The sequence below is a fragment of the Pyxicephalus adspersus genome, chromosome 2, assembly GCF_032062135.1.
Source record: "Pyxicephalus adspersus chromosome 2, UCB_Pads_2.0, whole genome shotgun sequence".
NCBI classification, from domain to species: Eukaryota; Metazoa; Chordata; class Amphibia; order Anura; family Pyxicephalidae; genus Pyxicephalus; species Pyxicephalus adspersus.
The window spans coordinates 12,086,251-12,112,662 of NC_092859.1; the positions used below are offsets into that span (position 1 = coordinate 12,086,251).

The 26,412-nt window shown below is 38.8% G+C and overlaps 1 protein-coding gene and 1 long non-coding RNA gene across 7 annotated transcripts in view; one reads left to right on the plus strand and one right to left on the minus strand.

The window, feature by feature from the left end:
* NFIX (nuclear factor I X) overlaps positions 1–2,385 on the minus strand; it is a 126,408-nt gene extending 124,023 nt beyond the window's left edge. Inside the window, exon 1 of one of the 5 annotated variants that reach the window (XM_072399542.1) lies at positions 2,114–2,385. The gene's annotated coding sequence lies outside the window, so the exon portion shown is untranslated. Of the gene's footprint in view, positions 1–1,633; positions 1,781–1,816; positions 1,836–2,113 lie in introns of those variants that run through there. The other 4 variants (XM_072399548.1, XM_072399547.1, XM_072399544.1 and 1 more) reach the window with 4 other exon arrangements.
* A 638-nt stretch (positions 2,386–3,023) lies between these two features.
* Positions 3,024–26,412, plus strand: part of LOC140324931 (uncharacterized) — a 57,019-nt gene continuing 33,630 nt past the window's right edge. For both annotated transcript variants that reach the window (XR_011919595.1, XR_011919594.1), the window contains exon 1: positions 3,024–3,175. This is a non-coding gene — a long non-coding RNA (uncharacterized lncRNA). The remainder of the gene's footprint in view (positions 3,176–26,412) is intronic.

The following is a 26,412-nucleotide window of genomic DNA, read 5'->3' on the forward strand; positions in this document are numbered from 1 at the left end:
GTATATATATATATATATATATATATATATATATATAGTGCCACAATTATATAAACACATATAGATAAAACACCTATACAACTTTGATATGGTATATACATAAAAATCTTTCTGTAAGTGAGTTGGAGAGATCTTGGTGCACCAATATAGACCCTTTAATACTGAATATTAGTTTATGGTACAAAATCTCCCCCAAACGCTATTTTACATATACACATACAATGTAATCTGTACACAGAACTTATTAAAAAATTGCAAATTAAAGTCATAGTTTTAAATACATAATATTTGGATTTCAATTAGTAAATGTTAAATAATTGTCTGTGTTATACATATTTTATCTTTTTCATATTATTGTGTAGACTAAATAAACGGACATAAATATTTTAAAGCAAAAATCCACCCTGGTATTGGTTCACAATGGGACCTTCTGGGCACAGTCCTGCATGCCATATGTTACTTCCTGGCAAAACGCTATGTTCCCTTCAATGTATGTGCAGCTATGCACAAGTTGCTGCTGGAGAGGTGCACTTTATTGATGATAATTTTCATAGAAGGCTTTTGTAAATCTGCCATAATAAAAAGTATTTTTAGCACCATGTGCAGTTTTTTTTTTTTTTTGTTTTTTTAGATTTTGAATCCTCATGAGTTATGGTCCAGCAGTGCCATTGTTTCTTATATGTACAATCACAATCAGAGAGTAATATAAATACCCAGCCAAGGGGGTATCTTACTTGGTGACTGGTCACTACCTCTGTCCTGGAGTCTGTGTAGAAGGGTACAGTATCAGATCCAGGGGGCCTACGCCATAAAAATGTCTCCAACTGGACAGGGGAAATTCTAACACACGTATGTACGTCATCTAGAACTTCTCGTATAGAGCTGTTTCATTTAATTAAAAAAATGTCACTGTTGGATAAATATACAAAACATTTAAAATTCTTGTAACATCAGAAGCCCTGTGGAGAAGTAATAGACAGGCATAGGCCTGCACCCCCCAAAAAAGTCCAAGAGTTGGTGTCATTCCAGCACATGTGGGCACATGCCTTTCAGGAATGGCACCAGCACCAAACCAGCGGAACATGTGTTTAGCACAGAGTGCAACATATACTGTGCAAAAGGCAAGGGTTCAGAAAATACAAGATTAACAGTACAGGAACATATAGACTTTTACTAAGGCCAAATATTTCCTCGACCAATTTCATTATATACGAGGGAACCAGGGGGACCTAAAAGTCATGTGTAAAGTATCAATATTATTAAATTAAAAATAAAAGGTAAATGTCATGTATGTTTGTCTGTGGTGTGTATATTTGCGTGCATATACATGTGTGTGTATGTATATATATATATAGTATGCATATGCTAATACATTTACAATATAATACACGTAAAATTATATATAGATAGATATTTATACGCATGTGCGTATACCTATATGCACACATTCAGATTTACATACTAAGCACACAGGTAGATAAACACAGAGATATAACAATTAAGTTCACTTTGGACAGAATTTAGAAGACAGATATTCATTTTTTTGCCTCTCCTCAAAACTAAGCCCATCGCGCCCCCCCCCCCCAGTTGTGTGACCCCCGTGCTTCCAGGGCCAGATAAGATTTGCTCCTACCTGGGATCGGGGAGAAATTTGCCAGGATGAACCTCAGCCGGGACAATTTTGTAAGCACTTTGCTAAATCTTCGCTCCAAAGTGAATGAGATTTGTTTTACAATGTATGTCCCCAGAACAAGGTCACCAACATGTTTAGAGCAGAAAAGGCTGTAATGACTGCTAATATTAAAATGGCACATACCAGTCAGAGGGAGGAACTTCTATCAACACGGCAAACAGAGAGAAAAACAAAAAAGAGAGAAAGACGTAACCTTTTAAGTTCCCAATAGGAGAAAAGTTTGGCGTATTTTAGGAATTCTTGCACAACAACAAATAGAAAAGTTGAAAGAGAGAAAAAAAAAGATACAATGAAAAAGAAAAAAAAGGGTGAAAGAATGTTGCTAAGAGAAAGAGAGACAGCAAAGAGAAATAGATTATTAAGTACAAAAATAGAGAGTTAAAAAAATGGTGGGAAAAAAAGGCGCCTGGTAAACCTTACATCTCCTGATCCTTTCTGCTCTCCTTGAATTGCTTTTACTCTAACACCCAGTCCAAAATGTAGGGAAGTCAGCGTTGAAACACTGGAACCTTGCCATCTTCTATGCAAGCCAGCCTGTAGGATTTCTCAGCTGCAGTCAGCCTGCAATACACTTTTACAGGAAGGGGGGGACAGAGAGAGAGAGAGCAAGAGAGAGAGAGTACAAGAGAGTGCAGAAGAGACACACATGTGATGTCTCTTTTCCCCCCTAAGTACCCTAACTTTTTCTCCGTTTTTGCTTTTCCAGTCTTTTTTTTTAAATGTGCGATAAACGCCACTTGTTTTATTTTTCTTCCACTCGCTTGCCACTTTGGTGCCAGCTCCGATGTTGGCACAGATTTTACTTTTTTTTCTACTTGGCTGGGTTTTCACTCCCCCCCCCCTTCTCCCCTTACCCCAGCTCCTCCACCCCTTCCAAACTCTGTTTCTCTGCCCTGCCCTCTCTCTTTTTTTTCCTCTTTTTTTTTTTTTTGCTCTCCTCCTTACCCACTACTTTTACACCCCGGCTGTCGATATTTCTTTATTTCTATACTTTTGCTTTTGCCAACTGTCTCTCAGACTGCCCCTCTTCTTTTCGACGCGCCTTCCCTCGTTCCCTTGTTTAAACAATCCCCCTTGAACTCTCTCTCTCCCCTTTTCCTCTGTCCTCACAAACACATGTTGTCCTTCTTTCTCTCCCTTTAATTCTGAGATGGAGAGGGTGCCAGGCTAAAACTGGAGTCGTGATTGAATTATTAATAGGAGAATTACAGTAGTTTTAACATTGTGTAATCTTTGTGTGTGCCACGGTGAAAGTAGGGGTGGGTACAGGCCAGGGAGGACTAAAGGGGGGGGTGGGGGTTGCTAGTGCCAGGAGCCAGATTTGGGGTGAGTTAAAAAGATCAGACTAGAAAGTGCAAAGTTGGGAAGGAGTCACAAGTGAGACAAGAAGGCAAGGACCTGGAACTGGAGACAGCCACAGTGCAGGAGGAACAAAGTTTGGCGTATTTTCTTTGAACACAGAGTGAAAACTAAACTGAGCGCGTAAGTAACTAGAAGAGGTGTACTGTACAGAAAAGATTTTGCAAGGAAAGGTGAGCTGGAAGGAAGCAGAACGAGGAAGGGCAGAGCAGAGAAACAGTTAAGAGAGTTGATGTTGGGGGCAAAGTTAAGTCACTTTTGCTGCAACCTTAATTCCCCCCTGCAGCATGAGGCGGAGGAATGTGGTCATATAACATGTGATAGGGCAGATTAAAGGGACAAAGGTCCTAGTGGGTGAAGGGAAAAGGTAGTTGGAAAGATTGTGTCTGGGGTGACACAGCACCTGGAATCTACTATTGCGAAGGGGCGGAGAATAAAAAAAAAGATGGAGGGTTTAGGTGAATAGGAGGAAGGGAAGAGAGAGAAGGAGGGGGCAGCTAATAAAAAGTGAGAGAGGACAGGAAGATGAGAGAATAAACAAAGGCACTGGGGTGTTCGGGAAAAGGGATGAGGACAAGCACATTGTATTGTAAGGGTTAAAATAGCTAGAGCGTGAGTATATTGCTTATTAGGCACGGAACAGATCAGTAAGGATACAAGAAAAAAATAGATTGTGAGACGAGTAAGTGAGCCAATGACTATGTGCATGAGTAAGAGTGCTTCAGAAATTAAGCAGCCCACAGACATGAGACGATTGGATCAGGTTTTATGTCTGTGGTGGCGGGCAGGTCCTGGGAGTGGTACCAATCAGGTCGTTTAGTAAACCTGTATCAAATATTTCAACATTGCCAGTCTGACTCTCTTGCTCTCTCACCACCACTGGCATATCCTAGCTAAGTCGGCAAAGACATAGAGCGTGGAGCAAATTTTTTAATGTTATGGACTTTATAGGTTGAAATGCTCATTAGGATAAGAAAGCAGCTTCTAAAACTCACCTTCATTTTCAAACTTTTTTTGCTAATTTGTCACTCAGTGATGGGGTGAATATTGACAGGTTTTCTGCTTTTATTTTAAACATTAAAACCTTTTTTTCAAATTTTGTTCAGCCAGTCTTGTGATTCAGGCACCTTCTGCCAGACAGCAATGTCTGGGCTTTTACCCTAATTTTCACAAATGCAGTTCAGCTGTTGACCTTAGCCAAGGACCCACCTTCTGACTGCTTATTAGTATAATAAATTCCCATGCATTCTCCTCAGACAGTTAGACCAACAGCACTGTGGGAAGGTATAGAGCCCTGAATGGCTCAGAGTTCTGGCTCACTCATTTCCAGTCTCATCCTAGCTGTGCAGGGAGTTTTAGGAAGTGATTTAAATATATATTTGGGTATATACATTTACCATCTAATCAGTTGTTTACGTAGCCAACAGTGGGCCCCTGTGCAGAATTGACTTGGGACCCCTGTTGGCTAATTAGGGTTCAGAGCTGTCCTACAAAGGCACACTTTGCACCTCCCTATGTCTGCCTTGGTGTCTAATGATGCTTTAAAATTAACCTGTACTTTGTCGATGTAGGGAAATGCAATAGGTTTGCTTCAATTTAGCCCTTCTAAGCTGCACATACTCACCTTTCTTTGGTTCCCCTGCCAATCCACTCAGCTGGCAGAAAGAAGCAATGGCATTTGTGGGCCATAAGTGGCTGGTCCATCCCTGGTACATGGGGAGAGTCACATGCTCCTCCATACTCAGAACTATCTAGTATTTTCTCAGTTTCTGAATAAAAAGGGAGTAATGAAGATGAATGGGTTGAAAAAATGAAGGGAAATTGACCTTCAAAAGTGAAGATTAGCTGTAATATGTAGAAGGAGTCTCTAGTTGTATTTACGTGAAAGAGTTGCCTACTTGTATGTGATTTGCCTGCATTCTTTTCAGCTAAACATCTGTAGTGCGAGATTTAAGGCACTGCTGCCTGTGACTTAGTCCTTTGAGATTTGGTGATGTCACTTCTGTGCTTCTCATTGTTCTGCTTGCTGGAGGATTTGTCATAAGGAAAGAAAACCCTGTCATTATGATGGCTGCCCCCCACACACGGTACAGAACAAAGCATAAATAATGGGAAAAGATTTGGTCAACCTTTAAACCCACACATCTATATATGCCACTGCTTTTTTCAGGGGTGATATAAAGCAGATAAATGCTTACCCTTTTTCACAATTCACTGACAGATTTCTGAGCTCTTCTCTCCTCTACTCCTCTACTACTAGTTAGAGTTTGGGTAGTCCTCTGACATCCTTGTACAAATCAGAACCTTTGTTTCTGCATTGAGGTTGACGAGGCAGGGGACACCCAACAGACAGAAAAGGAGCAGCATTGGTGGATGGATAATAATTCTGCAAGTAGAAGGGTCAAGCTTGTAGGACCAAGGACTAGTGAGTGTTACTTTTCTTAGTAGCCGGGTTAGGAGTTCTGCCTTCACGACACCATCACTAAAGCGTACACACGTCCAATGGTTCTCGCCCCATAATCAGCTCAGGGACGATACCGGACGAGAATCTGGCGTGTGTACAGCACCCATTGGAACGACCGTCCTGGCGGATTCACAGACGATAACCGACGAGCGATCCTAATGCAAGGGACGGGGCAGAGCATGCAGCGGAGTGCCGCTCTGTAGTTCTCCCCCTCCCCTCTGCATAAAGCAGAACGCTGTTGTATGTACAGCATTGTTCATGCATCGTGCAGTCCTTTGTTGTTGGAAAGGATCGTGAAAGATCCTTTCCAACGACTGTAATTGCACGTGTGTACAAGGCTTAACTGCATTTAGAAGTTATGAGAGTCAACAAGAGAAGTAGGAAGACCTTGTGTTACATGGTAAAGGATTTGACATTCTAAACAACTAGTTTTGTGGTCCTCTATCACATCCAGACCTGAACTTATCTGCAGATTCCATTGTAGGGCAAAAACCCACTGAACCCTGGGATTGGATAATGAAGACGCAGCAGAACAAAGCAGAGTGAAGTTACTTAGAGAAAGTGCACAAAAAAATGATATCAATGGACCGTTGGTCCAGTAAGACTTCTCTTGTCTTCTCTAGAACTTTCACCCTTCAAGAACATAGGGGAACCCCTAACCCTAAAAGTTGTTAAGCATCCCATATGTTGACCACATGCGATTTCAGACAATAACATCCTGTTTTAATATTACATACAATAATTAGTCAGGTCCATTAAGTCTAATCAGTCAACGTTTGTTTATAAAAACAAAAAAGTGGAACCAAATTTCCAGGTGATGTTCCTTCTGCAATAATCCCTCCTACATGCCCGATCTCTCAAGGTATCTGGCAAAAAGCTGAGCTTCAGCTTTGGTTGCAAGGAATGCACATGCCGGGAATTAATTCCTGCATTCCTGTGCTGGAGTTAAGTCATCCCAGCCTCGCTAATCAATATGGCCAAACATTGTCTAGAACAGGGGTTTCCAACTCAAATCACATAAGAGGCCACAATCTAAAACACAGGCTAAGTCGCAGGCCAAATTTTTATTAAGATACATAGTATTGGTAGAAGTATAGATCATTCCTTACCCTGAGACACCATATCACATACCATCCTCATGCAATAATCAAGTTTTGAAAATAAGAACACGCTTGTCTTCGTGAAGCATGAACATATATTCACTTTCCCATCTTTTAATAAATTGTCTCCCTTCTGGAGTTTTCTCTTGTTGGACATTTTGGGAGTGATTGCTTTTTTGTTCTTAGCAGCTTTTTCTGAGGTCGGTGTACCTGACCTATCTTGGCCTGTCTGTGTGAGGGGAATGAAGCCACTGACTGTGTGACTGTGCTGAGGTGGAGGCCGGTCTCTCGGAGTCTGGAGACATTGCTAATGTAGCGTGCCACTGAGATTCCATACCTGAAGCAGCAGCAGCATACTACTGGCAGCAGGATCGGGACTTGCACAGACGGGCCTAGTGCTGGGTCTTGGGAGAAGCAACTGGGGTCTTCCTGCCTGCAGCGCGGTCAGGCACTTGTGTGGACTGCCCTGCTTCTACCTAGCTTGGATGCGGCACAGTCACCGTGGGCCACATAAAACGGCCGGGCCTTGTGTTTGACATGTGTGGTCTTGAATAACAAAAAGAGGAGAAGGAAGAAAATGGCAGTACCATCGCGGAAAAAGGGACAGAGGAGTATTGTGGGTTTAGGTCCTCTTTAAACAAATTAGTGCAACCTACCACCAAAGATTTATATTAAACCTAATAATATCTTACATTTGTGGTGACCAGTTACAGGCTGTAAATCAGAATCTGGCAAACCTTGTCAGGACCACTGTTTTTTTGTTTTTTTAATCTGTAGGCTGCAATGTCTGGGAGGGAAAGCATGTGAGGCACAAAAAATATAGGAAATGTTTCAATCGGGGAAGGTAAAAGTAAGATTTTATTGCAGTATGAGGTTAGTGCATAACACAGTAACTGGATTTGGAATTTGTATAGATTGTTATAGACAGCTTGTAGTTCTATTTTACCTAAAAAATGTTTCTAGGTTTCAAGTGACTAAATGATAGCAATGATGTTAAAAATATAGGAAATATTGATAAATACCATTTTGATTCTTGAGGTTTTATTATTAATCACCTAATTGTTATTTGTTTGTCGGCTGAAAACTGGACACCGTTGTGAGTAAAATCAGTCTGAATGCCATCAAATTGCTTAGTTTGTAGCTACTGTTTACATTTTTCCACCTGAATGATTAACATTGAACCTAACCAGTAAAAAGAGCTCCCAACCTCCTTAATGTTTAACTTTTTTTTTTTAACTTTTAAAAAAAAAAAAAAATGGATAAAGAAAGAAATGGCGAAAGCCCCTGTCTGTGTTTGGGATTTTTCTTGCAGTCTGTTTCAAGCCCAACAAATCATGCTAATATAATAATTTAGTAAGTCAGGTTGAAAAAAGACATAAGTCCATCAAGTTCAACGACTAGGGAAATAAACATATCCCAGATATAAAACCCTATGGACATAGTTGATCCAGAGGAAAGCAAAAAAAAAACCCTTGTACACTTAGCTCCAATAGGGGGAAAAAATCCTTCCTGATTCCTGTTATCTTCACTTTAAAACATTAATGCCAAGTGTCATCCTGTGCTTCCAGAAATCATCCAGCTTTTTCCTAAAGCAATCTATAGTAGTTGCTGAAACTACTTCCTGAGGGAGCCGATTCCACATTTTCACAGACCTTACAGTGAAGAATCCCTTCCTTATCCAGAGCTTAAACTTCTTTTCCTCCAGACACAAAGAGCGCCCTTCTGTTCTTTGTAATGATTTCAAAGTAAATAATGAGGATGAGAGATCTCTATATGGAACATTTATACAAAGTGATCATATCCCCCCTTATATGTCTCTTCTCAAGGGAGAATAGATTCAGTTCAGCTAATCTCTCCTCATAGCTGAGCTCCTCCATTCCTTTTATTAGTTTAGTTACCCTTCTCTGCACTCTCTCCAATTCCACAATGTCCTTTTTGTGAACTGGTGCGCAAAACTGGACTGCATATTCCAGATGTGGTCTGACCATTGCTTTGTACAGGTGCAGGATAATGTCTCCATCTCTGCAGTCTATTCCTCTTTTAATACAAGAAAGTACTTTGCTAGCTTTAGATATTGCCTCTTGGCACAGTAGAAATGTATAGGTGTATTTTTTACATCATCAGGAAGTGTTGAATCCCTGAATCCCTCATAAAAATCAATTTTTAAAGTGGAACTAAAATTGTGTTATTCACCTGTGCTCTAGAAAAAACAAGACAGGGTCACCAGCACTCAACAGTACTGGATTCCTGCTTTATTGTAAAGTACTGTCACAACATGTTGAAAAGTGTTTCAGAGCCACACATGGTCCCTTCCTCAAAGCAACATAGTCAGGTAGAAGGGGTTTTTGTACAAGGGACTTTGTGTGTCCCGTTCTGCAATATTTACCCATCTGATTGTGTATTCTTACAAGTGAAAGTGGGCACCTAAAGCAGCCACAGGAATGTGCATCTCTATGTGCTTGCACTTTATACCAGCCATGAATCTAACATTAAAACAAAGTAAGGAGTGGCAAACATATCTCACTCAGTGTAGCTCAGAGTGAAGTAATCTGTGCAGTGATTGTGTAAGAAAGTTCCCAGATAAATTTGGGAGTGAATATAATGGGAAAAAAGGGGAATTTTGTAAAACAAGTCTGAAATATGAAGAATCCTATTAAGAAGACTCATCAAGGTTTCATCCATCCTTCCGGGCCCTATAACCCTGTGCAAAGAGGGGGTTTTACATTTTTTGCTCAGCAACTGTTTGCACTGTTTACTGCTCATAGCCATTGTTTGTGTACAATTAACAGCTAACCAAAGTAAAGCTACGTACACACGTCAGATTTTTATCGCCCGATAATCGGCATCGGCCAATTATCGGGCGAAAATCTGCCGTGTGTACAGTCGGTGTCGTCCATCGCCCGGACGACCGACCTGCCGGATCCACGGACGATGGGCGACAGCCGATCCTAATGAAAGGGAAGGGGAGAGTCCGCAGCAGGGTGCCGCTCCGTCGCTCTCCCCCTCCCCTCTCCATAGAGCATGAACGGTGCTGTATGTACAGCACTGTTCATGCATCGTGCACTCCCTTGTCGTTGGAAAGGATCGTGAAAGATCCTTTCCAACGACAAAAATTGGAAGTGTGTATGCAGCTTAAGAGTTAACACTGCTGATGTTAAGTTGTGACACAATCAAATTGAGTGTTGGCTGTTTGGGTCGTTTTAATAGTCAGCCCAAATCCTAATAGCAACGCTACTTTTAGCAAGCCCCAAGGTGCTGATGGGCAGATTAATCAGTCATGTGACCATGTGAAAACCCTCAGTAAGAAGAACAATAGATGCCAGCTACATTTCCCAACACCCCTGCGTTACAGTCGAACCCATCTGTGCCTTTTTTTTTAGCAAAGAATCATTTTCCTAACTTATTGAATATAGTACAAATTCACGAAATTCATGGAAAAAGAACAGTGATGTTTGCTTGCACATTATTGGAAAGCTAAAGTCACATTTTAAGCTGAGTGAGTTATTCATTGCAATGTGACAATTCATTTTGCTAAGTGAACATCCTAAACTTTTTTTAGTAACTCAACCTCCTCGTGTTTTCATGAGAAAATGGGACTTGTAGGACCTCAGTCTGTAAGACGTCTGTGAGGATGGATAGATCATTACAGGCAAATCCAGCTACACAATGTGGTTGAATCTGAGAATTTACTAGCAAAAACTAATACCTTATTCTTATTCTAATCAACATGATTGTTTTAAAAATGATCTTTGGTAAATTTTGGCTTTTTTTGAACTTTATTGTTTTGGGTATTAAAAAGTAAACTTGAAAATAAAAAAATTGCAAGCAGGAATTCCTTCATTGCAGGAGGGACAGGGACAGGAGGGTCTTTTCTGCAATATTACAAACAGGTAACAAAAAGGTTAATTGAGACCTAAGCTGTAAGATAGAAATACATTGCCAAAATATTTCAGCTTTTTAATGGCGTCTGCATCTCTTTTGGGGAAGTTTTTGTCCAAAGCTTGTGTAGTTTTTGGCCCTGGAAATAAGTCCCCAACAAGGACCTAGACTGCAATAGAAATTGTATAGATGTCCTAACCCTTTTCTCCTTAGGGTATAGGCTATTTTCCCTCAAGTAAATGTTTCTTTGGGTAATTGGCAAAAAAAATGAGCTGTGTATGCACAGCTTCAGCATTGGTTGCAGGAAACTCAGCAATACAGATTTACCCATGCTGGGAATAAATGAACCCCCGCGCATGTGTCTCTTCATCTGGCCCAGCCAATCAAGATGGCCGAAGATCATCTACAGAAAGACAGCAATAGAGAATGTGGCAGCACCCTGCAAGGGAACAGGGACAGATGAGTATTGCGGGTTTAGTTCTGCATTTCCTTTAAAAGTTTTTTGGGGTTCGATTCAAACATCTGGTTTGGCAAACTTCAAACTGAATCCTGGCACATTCACCCATCTAAACTGGTGGGAGAAACTTGCATAGAGACAAGTTCTGTTTAATGATCAGGTGTAGATATTCACCCCAGGTGAACAGTATCACTGGTTTATAGGAAAAGTTGTTATAGCTATTCTCTGAGATTCCAAATGGAGTCTATTTATAAAGCAGTGAATCTGACATTCACCATGCATTCTTTGCTGCAGATTCAATTACTGCCATTGAAAACATATAGAGCTGTTTTTTCACTGCTTTATAAATACATGCAAATGATACCGTATTTTTCGTCCTATAAGACGCTCCGGAATATAAGACGCACCCAATTTTAAAGGAGGAAAATCTAGAAAAAAAAGATTCTGAAAGATTATTCCCCTTCTGATCACTCATGTGCCATTCATACCGGTATTCCCCTTCTGATCACTCATGTGCCATTCAAATTCCCTTTCTGATCACTCTATGCCTTTCAAATTCCCTTTCTGATCACTCTGTGTCATTCAAATTCCCCTTCTGATCACTCTGTGCTTTTTTTCCACTGTACGGCAGTTAGGACAGGGAACAGCAGGTGGCGCTGTGCCGGCTTCTTTCGCTCTGCTTTACAGACAGGAGAAGACACATGCTGCTGCCAGAGAGAAGAGGAGACAGACGCTGCTGCAGCCAGAGACGCACGCAGGATCGGGTATCGGGTGAGTATATTAGGATCGGGTGAGTATATTATTTTAGTTATTTTATCACACCTTTGTCGTATAGGACGCACTAACTTTTCCCCCCCAGTTTTGGGGAAGAAAAAGTGCGTCTTATACTGCAAAAAATACAGTAATTCAATATTGAAGAGATTCACATGTGAAATTGAGCCATTAACTTGTGTCTCTGGTTTTAGTATCTTCTGATCCACTGACCTGGCACAAGCAGATGTCAAACAATTGGTTTATTGTACCAGCCAGGAAACAAGCATTTTCAGAAGAAGTCAGCAATGGCTGCTTACGTCACAAGATATAGATTTCCTTTACCATCACACAGAAAAATGCAAATCACAGCGACCAGTATTATGCCATCGATTCTTTGTAGTGTAGACTAAATTTCATGTATAAATGGGCCTCGGTGTACGGATTACATAGGGATCCCAGGGATACAGTGCAATGTGGTGCAGCATTTCTAAATGTGTATGTGCTATCTACTAGGTGTATATACAGAGCATTGTATGTGTGTTAGACATGTGTCTTTAGAACAGGACATATGGGAGCGAGTGCAGCACATGTCTATGTACAGGGCACGATGTATGTACAATATTGGGGACATATGTTTCAGCATAGTCATAGTACAATCAGGCAGACAGACTGCTATATCAGCACTTGTCCCTGTGTGTCAGATACCGGGATATGCTAGCAGTGATAGAAAGCAGGCCTCACATCTGGCACTAATGGAGATACATCTGCTGACCCTCACAGGTTTATGTGTCAGATGGCTGCAAGGGTCATTAGGATGGGTGCCTTGGATTATGCACAACTGCCTGCGGCTCACAAACTTGGCTGTAAAAATGGAGCACGGGGGCATTAGCTCCAACAATCATACTCAGGATGGGGTCAGCTGTACAAGGCAGGGGAAGTCCAATGCACAAAAGGTGCAAGATGTGCAGTTTCAGCTGATGTTTTAAGGCCAAAAATTATATAATTAAATACTGTGAGATACCATTATGATTATGAAACTCTTAACTTGTATGTTTTGCCCACCATCACAGGCTTACTGAGTCTTATGTGGAAAAACGCTAAGCTCTGTTGGTGGAAATGGAGGAAAAAATGAACCAATCTGTGCTAAGAAAAGCATTTTATAGTAAGAGTTATAGTAAGGAAAAGTCCAGCTCAGGCACTAGTTATAGACAACTCATGAAAATGGGTTTCCAGCACTATGGATTATACATAAATTACTTTTTTTTGTCCTAGGACAGGAGTGTCTAAATTCACATGAAGGCCAAATTTTGGAAGAGTCATTTTCTGATTGCAAACTGTACATCGTTGCACATGTGTGTGTGGATCCTGATACTTTTGGACATGAGTTATGGGGATCATAAAGGGGTTTCTTTACCTGCCAGAACAAATAGATCTCACTTTATAGGTGCATTTGGACCAACTTTTCAAAGTTTTCAGCTTCTTTATCAGTTGGTTGAACTTAATGAATGTGTGTCTTTTTCAACCTGTGTCATTATGTTGCCATGTGGATTCTTTGTTCTCCTTATTCTTTTCCGTTGGTTGTACCTGAGTTTTTGTTAGCTGGGAGCGTGTAAGAAGCCATATTTACTTAAATTGTTTGTCAAAAGCCAGTTCCTCGGTATATTCCCCTGTTTTCTGGCTTCCTGCTGCAACAAGTAAAGGTGCTTCTAACACACTTCAGTTTGTGCCTTTTCTCTGTGGTCTCACCAATCAAAACCTTTCAATAGGGGTGAGGTCACCGCCTATGTGTGGCAATGTATTACAATGACATCCATTCACTGCATTATCACCAAATAATAAACACAGCTGCCCTCTGGTGGAGGGGAAGTGCAATTCAAAGCCCAATTTATACTTTTGGACCTTGTAGCTCTTAAACAATGTTGAGAGCAAAGTATAGTTATTTTAGCACATTGCTGCTCTTTGTATTGGTTTTAATGTATACCTAAAATATAAGTATTGTTTTCTATAGGGAGACAAATGTGAGTTTTTATTTGTGTTTTTTTACAAATGCTTTAAAAAATAAAAAAAGGAAGGTGTGTCTCTTCAGCTGCTGACAACAATGTACAGTGATCTACATTTGTCACTATATACAACCCCCATATCCCATGCCTGGGGATCAGACCTGCTGTTGGTTGCCACACAGGTGGCAACAGCAACCTTCTGTGAGCCTGGATTGATTTTTTTTTTAGAATGGCACTTTACCAAGGTTCTGATCTATCCCTGTATTCTTAAATAAAACATTTTGGTTATACTATAAATGACTGCATATAACTATGCTATACTTTAAATTTTACTTTTATATTTTTCTGCATTTGTTTTTCAACACAACTATGGTTAGAGTAAGCTCACCTCAGATCAGTCACATTTTTGCAACAACCGGGCTTGTGAGCAGCCAAGAAATTCAAAAGAGTTATAGACTAGACACAGGCCTTCAACAGAGGTCTGCTAATAAGTTTGACCATTTTATTTAGCCATTTGTTAGATTAGCATGTAGTCTCACCCATACTCAACCCCCCTATACAATGAGCAGTCTATTGTTGACCAATTCATTGGTTTATTTGGGTTAGGTTTCCACTTTGGAATCTCAGCCTAGACATCTACTTGTTTGTATCTTCTCCCTGTGTTTGCCTGCTTTTTTCCCCGGGAACTTTAATTTCCTCCCACATAACAAAAACATAAATGTACGTTATTTGAATTCTCCACAAAATTGACCTTACAGTAGGCTATGGTATAGGCATTAGATTATAACTATGGTAGGAACATCTCTGACAGAGACATGACTATAGACCAACCTTTCTTGACCTTTGTGGGGAACATTTGAAATAACTTTCAGGTCTTCAGGGAACCCCTTCTATAATCACTATATACACAGCTCACAGTACATTAGTATGGTGGTCAGTGGGAACAATGTCAATAGTCAGATAGCCAAAAAAAGTCATTGGTGTCAGTGATTAACAATCTGAGAGGTATATGTTGCTCATTGCTCATTGAAGCCCTAACAACCTCTGGAGGAACCCTGGTTGAGGAACACTGAGACAGTGAAGTAACAGGACATAGTCCTGTGTCAGATAACGAAGGATCTTGGCGTCAAACACTGAGCTAAACTGTTAAAGTCACCCGCAAAAGGAATGCTAAAAGACTAGTTACCTCTTCCAGTGTTACCACTTCTAGCTAGAGACTCCCAGACCAGCAAGAGAGCAATTCTATATAGAATAGTTCCCTTGCCTGGGATATTTTGTGGCTGATGATGTGTATCCAGTGACAAAATTGCTCATCTAACATGCCATGTCTAAATATTTAATCTTCATGCAGTCTACATTACAAGATTTACAAATAACTATAAATAGCTAGGGTATCACAGTTCTGAAACACATTCACCTCAACACATCACACTGCATGGTAACAAATTACTATGCTGCACTACAAGTACTGCAAATTATTGCATGGAAAAAGCAAAGCAGGACCCCCCAAGGTTTGAATAGGTCCATAGTCTGCAGGTTAATCACAACAATGTGGTCCTTTGCATTGTAGGGGCAGATAGCTAAAGGTTGAAGTAAGTGTACCATACCAAATAATGTGTAGTCACCCATGCAAATTGTGTCATAGTGCTGCGTTGAATGGTGGTGAAAGATGAAAGTTCCTAAGGGGACATAGTTTATTGTTACACAACTTTTCACATCTTCCATTATCAGCTACCTTTTGAGCTTCTTGCATTGAATGTTATGACAGAGTCGCAGTGTATGTTGGTGCTGGAAGACTTCTATTCTCCTGACTCTTACTGCAGGTCTTGTTAGGGATCAAATAGCTCTGTAATGCCCAGCATTCATTATTGACTTCATGTCCCTCTCTGGTGGAGGTGTAAATGGTAAATTATCTCCACTCAGTGCCACCAGCCTAACTTTATTAGAAACTGACCCAGGGTACAAATGCCACCCCCCAGTCCAGTCCTTCCCTGGTAATGTGTATGGCCATCTTTGGTATCAGTGCCCAAGTTTAGGATTGTGCGTAGAAGAGGGTAGTTGTGAGTATTTTGTGGAGACTACTTATATACAGGGCTTTAACATTCAAAGGCTAGGGGTCATTCACACTGACACATTTTAGTAACATTTGGTAAAACCAGAGTTCTCCCCACCCAGCACTTTTCTGTAACCACCCGGCTGTTTTTAAGTGGTTACTGATGAGTTGGTTCACAGTACAGGGTTCACCACCCACCTACAGCTTCTTCTCACTCAGCTTAAAAAATGTCTGGGGAGAACACTATGTAAAACATTTACTGTTACTGAAAGCCACATTGGCACATTCAACTAATGCATGTATGGTAACACACAACAAGGCATCGTACCTATGTAATTGGCCTCTAAATGTCATTTTTGTTTCAAGGGGAACTACATTCTCTCTAGTTTTTAGGAATGTATGTGAAAGAAATGAACCACATTGAAATTTTATTTATTTATAGATTGTATACATATTTAAAGTCAAAGTTGGTATATTCACAGTCTGTGCTTCCTGATCTTGTCTTGCTGGTCCTCTAATATAACTTCACATCTACCTAATAAGGTCTGTCTGAATTAAAAATATAGGTAGAATCTTAGCAGAAACAGACATATTAGACCTGATTTATTAAAGCTTTCCAAGACTGGAGAAGATAGACTATCATGGCATACCTGGAATTTATTTCCTAAAAATCATTTCCTATTAGTTGGAAAATGTTTTCAATCCTGGACCAGATCCAGATCCAGACTTTGATAACTCAAGCTCAATGCCTCTAATTGCCAGGTGAACTTTGTGAGGATGCTGAGGAGTGATTTAGTTGACATAAATTTGTTGACTTAAACTTTACAGATGTTTATGATTTTTTATAGGCCCACTTACAAATTCAATTACTTTAAACATGGTCTGGTAAACCCTTTTACTATTTTATATACATTGTTAAGGGCTTGATCCTCACAAAAGTGATAATTCAAATTTAGAATATGTTAGAGCAACCTTTCTTAACCATTTTAATATAGAGGAACCTTTGAAATAACTTCAAGGTCTTCAAGGAACCCCTTTTATAATTATTATATCCACAAATCACAGTACGTTAGTGTGGGGCTCAGTGGGAAAAATTCCTCTTACATTGCTGGCCTTTGGAAAGAATGTCACCCGTATAGATACTCAAATAGATCATTGGTGTCACTAAAACTGACCTGAGACATACAAATTTTTCATCGCTCAAGGAACCCCAAGCAACCTCTAAGGGACCGTGGTTGAGAATCACTGCACTAAAGTTAGTTTTTTTTTTTTGGGCACTCTGTGAGATCTCTATGCTGCCTTCCCCAGTCTGCACGCTGTAAGGGACTCCTACGATGCTTGGGTTTTACTTATGTACTATTACAAAGACTACAATGGGAGTATTTGGGATTCACAAAGGTGGGGATGGACACTCAAAACTCACAGGTAGAAAAGAACAGAGTGGGGATTTATGGGAAAGAGATTTCACCATTAGAGTATCCAAGTCTTTTACAAAGTTGTGCTGACTCTCCATCCACAGGTCCCTTATACATGGCAGTATCAGCACCATACAATTCACTAGTGAACAGTGCTCTCTATACTGCCTTCTGGAGCTGTTATTACAGCCTGCCAATGATACTTTTTAAAATTGCTGTTTACTTTATTCTGCTTTTGTTTATCTTCCTAATTAAATGTCTGTACCCATTGCCTGAGCGAGGAAGCTGGCGAGGAATGTACATTCTGTTTAGGGATTGTGTCCGATCTTGCTTATAAGATTGGTCTGCGATCAGAATAGGTGACTACAGGAGAGTTGTTCTGACATTAAAATGAAATAATTCATTATCATACTTATAATATACACAGTTTAAATATTTCTGTTCTAAAGAAAAACTTTGATTTTTTCATTCTATGTTTATAATTTTTAGGATTTAAAATGGTAACTATATTTAGGAAAAATGCCAAGGGCTTGGAACATCTTCGGTTAGCCTGGTAGTGATGCTGCCTCGGGTATTGATAGATGTCTACAACTTTTTAATATTTAGTCCTCGCATCTGCAGATACTGCATTGTTTAGCTATCTGTTTTGAACCCTTTGGCCACATGCATTTTCTATCATTCAAGAGCAAAGTACAACACCTATTGTACCCCCATTAATATCCCCAAAAATGGAATTTCTAATGACCATTTTTTTTTGTTTCATATTCTATATGTCTTAAATACCCTGGGGGTCCTAATTGCTGAGATTCCCCTTTACTTCCTGTCATAATGACTATTATTATCAAGAACCAGAACTAGAGAAAATTTTTCACAGCACGTTGTAAGTGAAATAGTAATTATCACACATTTTAAACAATTCAACTATTTTATAGACCCTAAAACCAATTTCCATAACGTAGAGAAAAAAGCTAAAATTTTACATTGCACATACATATATAAAATCATTATTACCTGTTTTGTATTTTCATACAGATTTCAAAAGCAAAGTTTCTTCTTCTGTAAACTGCAATGTCATCATCATTCATGCATCAGGAATCGCCCTTTTTGGTGTACTGAAATTTTTTAAATCACCTTAATTTGGGAACATTGTAGAGGGGAATTGTGTGATCTGTAATTGTCCAAATTTTATTATTATTACATTGTAGGCAGTGGGTAAAATAAACAGATTTAGACAAATCTAAAATTTGCAATTAGCTATATATATATATATATATATATATATATATATATATATTTATAACACACATGTATCCATGTGTATGTGGTAAAAGAAGAGACAGAAAAATACATTTAATATGCATTAGCAATAGGAATGTCTTAAAATTAATGAAGCCTGATTCATGCATCAGACTTAAATTAACACGAATAAACGTATTACAAAAAACTGCTGTGGTCTGTCCATGCACATACATATTATTTCCATAATATTAAGTATAAATAAAATGTAACATACTTACTTTTTTTTTTTTTTTTAAGATTTGTCTCTTTTAACAGCTGACAAACTCCATTTAGTTTTGAATCATTTGTTCACAGGTCTAGCCAGTGTTGGTTGGAGCAGACTTTATTCCCTACTTCTTTTATTTTGGCCGATGTAAAGTCAGTTTAAACAGACTGCGTTGTATTGTGGCCGGTCAGGCTGTGTTTGTGTTGCTGTCACAAAAGACTGCTGGGAATTTTAGCACTGAATTTTTTGCACCTGCTAATAAATGAGTCGGGTGTTTGGCAAATAAATCACACTGGCACAAAAGAGGTGGAATTTAGCATTTTATGCAGAGATCCCTGAGCAGGGGTTGCAGAGTGGAGTGTAATAGTAACTCCCTCACCTAAAAAATATACATGGAAAATTTTGTCACAAAATATTGAAACTCAGACATATCTACTTAAGCTTTTTACCAACAATAATTTGGCTCAGTGCAAAGATTTCTATTTTTATTATATAATATGACATTCATCTTTGATTTGATGCAGCAATATTTGCCATAGTGGTATTATCACTTCTTTGTTTCAGTCATCTGATACAGTTGACACTTTTGGATACAGGCACATAGAATTATTGCATAGCAGGCATGGCCAGTGGAAAAAGATTTCAGCTTCAAATGCTAATTATGTAGAATTGGGTCAGGCTACAGACATTCAGATATTCATAGACAGGTTTTTCTTTAGGAAGAAAATTGGGTTTAATAAAAGCCTTTACTGAGCTCTATAGCTGTGGACACTGCAAAATTATTCATCCTGAAAGTTCACAAGAGAAGCAGTACAGTCTTCCAAGTAGGGTCTCAGGACTTTACTCTCTCCCTTTTTCCTGTGCTTTTGCTTTTTGTTTTCATTAGGGATTGGAAGGTGGACAGAATTCCTGGGCACTATTGGAAGGAGCAGAAGAGTGAGCTACCAAGAAAAAAGTGAAGTTGTTATTTGTAAACTTTAGGGATGAATTATTCCTGAGCCTGCAGCTACACGGATCAGTGGGGACAGGTTTCAAAGTTCCAATTTAAAAATCTGAGATCAGGTAGGATTTTATTGCAAAAAGGGACAGGCAATATCCCTTCTGCAATAAAACATACTCACCTGCCTCCAGATGGCTGAAGATCTACACGAGGATGAGAAGAAGGAGGAAGATGGCAGCCCCCGTGGCGGCACGGTGACAGGCGAGTATTCACAGGGTATAGTTCTGCTTTTACTATGATAGCCTGGTCACAGTTTTTTTTCAGAGTACAACCCTGGGATTATTTGTTTTTTAACGGCGCCCTAGCAGCTAGAATACTACCTCTCCTCTGGCTCCCTATCTTGCAGTATCTCTCCACTCATATTGAGACATATTGACAGGGCAAGGCATCATGTATCCACCCACTTTTAAGAACATCACCAGTTTACAACAATCTGTTGATGCACAAAGCATTGCCGATGCCATCATGTTGGGCTTTAGTGTAATCTCCAACATTTCCAGGTGTGTAGGAAAGCATGTGCATCACTGGGCACTGGTGGTTCCTCCCGCCAAATGTTACAACGCTGATACACAATAGTGACACAGAGACCAGCAAAAGAAAGTGCAGCACCCAGCGGGAGACACACATAATATACACCAGGAAAAATAATCAGATTAAAAACTGTTTCTCCAAATTTCAACAAAGTTTGGAATTCAGTGAAATGCATTTGAATGAATAGGGAAGGCGAAAAGAGGCAGTTTTGTTGGGTGGTGTTGGCTTTAAATGGTTATTAATGGGTAGGATTGTTTCTTTTAACTACGTTGAATCTGTCTATATTAAAAATGTAATGCTAATGCTAACCAACAATGTACCCCAATGTATCCAAAGCCTTAACTCTATTGAGAACCCATTTCCTTTGTAAAATTGTCATATGGTTCCCATGTCTGATCACATATCATTGCAAATCATGACCATAAATTCAGTGATGCCCCTGCAAGTTCAAATTTGCAAAAATCAGTTGTTTCTCCAGTTTGCAGTCAGTTGTAGAATAAATGTAGTCAGTAATACGAGATAGGGAAGACATGTGATGATTCTGCCTGACCTATATTTCATTTAAGCAGGACCTCCAGACTCAGCATAATAAAGTAGAAATAGTCTTGAAAATGCTTTAAATATGTTCAAATATATTATGGGATCATTTCTTGCACTGCTGTCATTTGCAAAATTCCTCAATATTTAAATGAACATTTAAATTAGAATACAAGTTGTTGGTGTGTGCATCATAAGCCTCTACTCAGGAAGATGAAAGATGCTTATGTAAATTCCACCTATCCTATCATCTATAATACAAGGTTTTTTCCTATTGGTGGTGCAGATAATATTCATATGCACCATATAGCGGCTAAAGGGAGGTTTATGCTGTAGGGAATCAGGGGATGCCAAATTTTACATGACCTGCCCCAAATGTGCCGAGAAGACAGGAAAACCACTCATTCTTGTTTGCTTTATGAGATCTAGAGCCATGTGGACCCCAAAAACCCATATATTCGGTCGTTTTTTTTCTTGCAATTGCAGTAAACTTTTCTTTATTGGACAGTCATAGTTTAATAACCCTTGCCGAAATTCTTCTTTGGTGCAGTAAGATATGAAAGGTCATATGGGGGTGGGTAGAAAGTTCATCTCTATTCTCCAACTAGAAACGAAAAACAGCACACCGGGATAATAAAAGAAAGGTGAATTTGTACTGCTTGGCCAATAAAATAACTCTGTGCTTTGCTATGTTTTTGGTGCTACAGGTTCAATTTAAGCATGTTATTACGAAACTGATTTGGTGACAAAATGTTATTTTTATCTAATGAGAAGACTGCTGCAGGGTAATTTCTGAGAGTGGATGTATGTTCCTGCTCTCATGTAACAAGGGAGAGCAATCCCTTGTTCAAGTCAGTACTGAAATGATACAGCTCAGAAAGCTGAAGACACAGAGGGCCTCGTATACGAATGCCAACCCTGGGCTGCCAGCAATGCCAAGCCGAATTCGCCCTCCCCCACCACAAAATAATGCTCGCCGCTCGACCTCTGAGATGTAGCTTTCCAGTTAGAAAATTAACAAATGACTAAAAAATATTGTAAAAATTTTCTCCAAAGCGAGAGTGAAAACCAATGATAGATACATAATAAAAAAAATAGGTACAGAATATTGTGAAAGTATCAATAATAAATATTTAAACATAAATTATATTCTATATATCTATCTATATTCTATAAATAATTGAAAACGGTAATATTGTTATTTTCTCAATAGAAATATTAACATCTTTTCTTTTTCTTTCACTTTTGATCAGTTTAGCAAACTCTTTTCACACTATGATGCATTGTCTGACGAAGAAATATAAAGAAAAAACAATGATCACCAGCAATCAGAAGTGTGTGGTAAAGGACAGGGCTGCCCACACAAATGCAGATGCACAGTCTATTCTCTGCAAATTCAATTTCATGTAATGGTAAATATATATATATATATATATATATATATATATATATATATACATACACATAAATGTGTGTGTGTACATAAAAACTGCATAACAGAATGAACCTTATTTAATAAAGCTCTCCAAGGCTGCAGGTAATAGGCTGTCGTGGGAGAATCTGGGTGATCCTGAACACTGGAATAGATTGTTTATTCATATTTGCTATTAGTTGTAAAATGTTTTAATCATGGACCAGATCTATTCCAAGTTTGCTGGATTACCCAGGTCTATCATTATAGTCTATCATTTCCAGACCTGGAAAGCTTTAATAAATCATGTCCATAACTTGGTGGTAGTCATGGAGGTTCAGGATAAGAGGAGGGGGGTGTTGGGGTCTTATTAGGGGAGATTTCTATCGTTATTATCAATACTAAGCAGCTTCACAAATGTCTGTGGATTTAGCATCTGAGAGAGAAACCTAATACTGTCATTTTCTTCTGTTGTCAAGTAAAATGTATTTTTCATTCTTTTTAACTGCGTGTGTTATTTAATTTCTACAATGTTGAAACCTAAATAGCAAACAAAATCAGTTTGCTTGGGGTCATCACAACGGACTTTCAGTTGGACAGCACCAGGCTTTTGAAGATCTCCTAATGATTTTATCATTAAATTCAGGGATTGCATACCTAAACACTACACAGAAACACTTCAGAATCATTTTGTTTGGTTCTATATAATCTACGACAGGAGTTCTTCCTAATATAAGAGGCATTCTTCTTACTGACCACCACAATAATGTATTTGAAGCTGGGATATAGTAATCATATAAGGGGGTCCCTAAGTTATTTCAAGGGGTTCCCTCAAGATCAAGAAAGCTGATCTACTGGTCTCATCTTGGAAGACAAGAGGGTGCACACTCTGAGTGAGGCTTGTATGACCACAGGAAGGGTGTGCTTGACTTTTCCTAAGTCAGAGGTGGTTGTGTAAATCAGTTTAAGGCTGACCTGCTGAATTTTTAAAGACTAATGATCTATCAAGCAAAACACTTACAACAAGATTACATCTGTAATTTTCTTGAAAATCATCAGTCTGATATTACCCCTTGGTTAGAAATCTTTGTTGGAACAATGAACCTGATTTACTTAAGCTCTCCAAGACTGGAAAAGTTAGATTTTTTTGAATGAGCCTGGGTGAACCAGCAAACCTGGAATAGATATTTGCCAAATATTAGGAAATTATTCTTTAAAAATCCATTCCACAATTGCTGGTTCATCCAGGTTTACCCATGATAGTCTATCTTCTTCAGTCTTGGTGAGCTATAATAAATTAAGCCCAGTGTCAACCTAAATTTTGATCTTAAAATGTAACCAACAGGGAATGTTTTCTTTGCTCCTCCGTTATTTTTTTTTCTTCTAAGGTGAGTCTGATGTTGCAGTTCAGAGTCTTGGTAGCTAAAGCAAACCGGTGAACATAAAAAAGCTTTCTAAACCAGGACTTACTCTGCAGACACGGAGCTTATTTGCCTTCATCCCCTAAAATGTGCCCTGGACCCTGGAGTTGGACCATGATTTCTGTTTATGACATATTCACTCTTACCTTACTACTGGCCTGTTGCTATGATATTTTATTATGTTATATAAAATCCTAGACAAGAATGCATTTCTGGGAGGAGCATTTTCTCCAGTATTTTTTAGTCCTTGCTCCATTGCTTTTTCTTTATCCATGTCAGAAAGACTTAAGGTATGAGCATTAGTAAACTTTAGGAGAAGTGTCATAACATAGAATGCTCTTGTTATTTAAAGCTGTTGGGCATTGATGGAAACAGAGTGACAATTGTTGCTATTAAAATGAGATCAGGATGCGCCAAATGCAAACTCTATTTAGGAATAAATTAAAAAGTGTGCATGTGCATTTCTGGCTCAGAAGATTTTGATGACTGATATCTTGCTGGACAGGTAAAAGAGACTGCTAGTCTTATACGCAGAAGTTAAAATATAGGCAAATTGCAAACTAACTTGTTTTATTGGCTGTTTTATAGTACACATTGCCTCTCCAAGGAACAGTTCTGTTTGATCAATTCACATCCCAGGGCAGTATAAAACTCATCAAACTTACATAGTTAGGTTGATCATGTTCAACTACTAGGGAAATAAACATATTACAAACTAGCATGTCCCACAAATAGTTGATCCAGAGGAAGGCAAAAAAAATCTATAAAGAGTACAAATGGGAGTACAAAAGTGCTGAGGGCAGCCATGCAGGTTCCTGTCCTCAAGAATCAAAACTCTCTTGCCGTGTTAAATGCCCAAACAGTTCACTCAGTCCAATTCACCTGTTTAAATGTATCTTAGGATAAAACTTTTAATCCAAAACATAGAATTTTTTGTAGAAATTCTTTGGGACAGGAACTGAAAAAAAATCTGCAAAATCTGAAAGCATAGACATAGTAAGCCTGGCAGAAGTTTTTCACCATGTACACTGTGGTTAACATTAAATCAAATGGGCTTGTTCATTATCCATTAGCTGACAGGCAGTAGGAGGCAGTTTGCAGGTGGTTTATATGAGCTGTTTTTATACCAAAAGGCACCCCCCCCCCCCCAAAAAAATAAATAAATAAATAAATAAAAACTTCACTGCAAAGCTTTTTTTGGATTCCCAGGTAAAATACTGGTAGTCTGGACCAAGCCTACGGCAAAATAATACATAGAAGAGATGCTTTGCTTGCCTTTTTATACTTGATTGCTAAGCTCTGAGCCAAAGAACTCAATATACAAATAAAGTACATATATATGAGTTGTTTTAGGTCAAGAGATTTGTTTTTCTTCTGTTCATCTGGTCTTACCCTGGTCAAACAGAACAGCAATATCCTGGACCTACCTACATATTACACTGCAATAATACAGCCTGAGCCAAGACTCAGTGAACACTCATCCGTACTACTGAGGTCACTTCCATGCCCCTGGCTTCCTTAAACCTGTGCACAATCAGCACTGCAAAGCATTAGAGTTCTGTATGTCAATGGCTTCTGGTAATGTTACTTCCTTCCCAAGAGTTTACAGGAGGCCAATATAAAGACAGATTAAGATAAGTATGCCACCTGCTTAAAAAAATACAAACAACTTTGTAACTAATGCATTATTATATGTGAATCCTAAGGATGAGCTTCAGTTTGTTCCCTTTTGGTCTCTGTAACGCCCTAAACAGTAACCCGGAGTGTGACTAGGGGTAAAAAAAATATGCTGAAAGCGGTAACCCAGAGTCACACTTGGGGTAGCTAAACCAATGCAAAACAATGATAAATCCAGCTATACCAGATCCGCAGGGTCCATCCATCGTCTGTCGCGTCATCTCGCTTCCTCCGGCCAGCGTCCTCTGCATCCGATGAGTCACTGGGAGTTCCCAATGATGGCCGTGCATGTGGATGTTCCAGTTGTGGCATGGCGGGAATTTCAAATCTTTTTGTATTGCATTCAATACAAAATAACTCTATAAAATTCAATACAGTGGATTTATGTGTGTAAAAGCAGTTTTGTCTTTCATGAACATTTATTTTAAAGTATAATATAATAGTATGAGTATAATATTTATTTTTACTTTTTTTTTAATTTATTTTCTATTTATTATTTTGACATGATTTTGTGTTTCAAACTTTATTATACTCATACTATTATATTATACTGTAAAATACATTTTCATGAAAAACGATGTACAGCTTTTAGACATATAAATCCGGGCAGAAATGAACTGCCGAGGAGGTTAATATACTATTGAATTTGTCTTTTTATATCTGTTGGATAAATGCAACAAAATGTTTACTGATCCTGCAACAATAAAGTGAACTGATACCTTCCTGTAAACTCTTCCTCTGCTGTTTGTTGTTTAGTATTGTGCCCAGGACTGTAAAACACCTTCACCCTACATGAAAACACCCTTACCCTATAATGATGAGGGTACACTTTTGGGTAACAACATTGATGACTGCTACACTTAGGAGACAACACAACTCCCACACAAATAAAGTAAATAAAGTCATCATTGTGTTCCTTGCAGAATCTAAGTATATAATCAACATAAAAAAATAATGCAGCCTCCACATCTAAGAACTGATATGTTGCAATATGTTACATTTTAGTTATTGGGTTTATATACACTTTATTTTGTTTTTCTTTTTTTTTGTGTGTAAAATCTCTGCTTTTATTTGTCAGTTCAAGATTTAAAAATTTTCTGTAATTTTTTTTACATATGGAATTTTTTCAGTAAAAGTAAATGATTACCTCTATTTTTG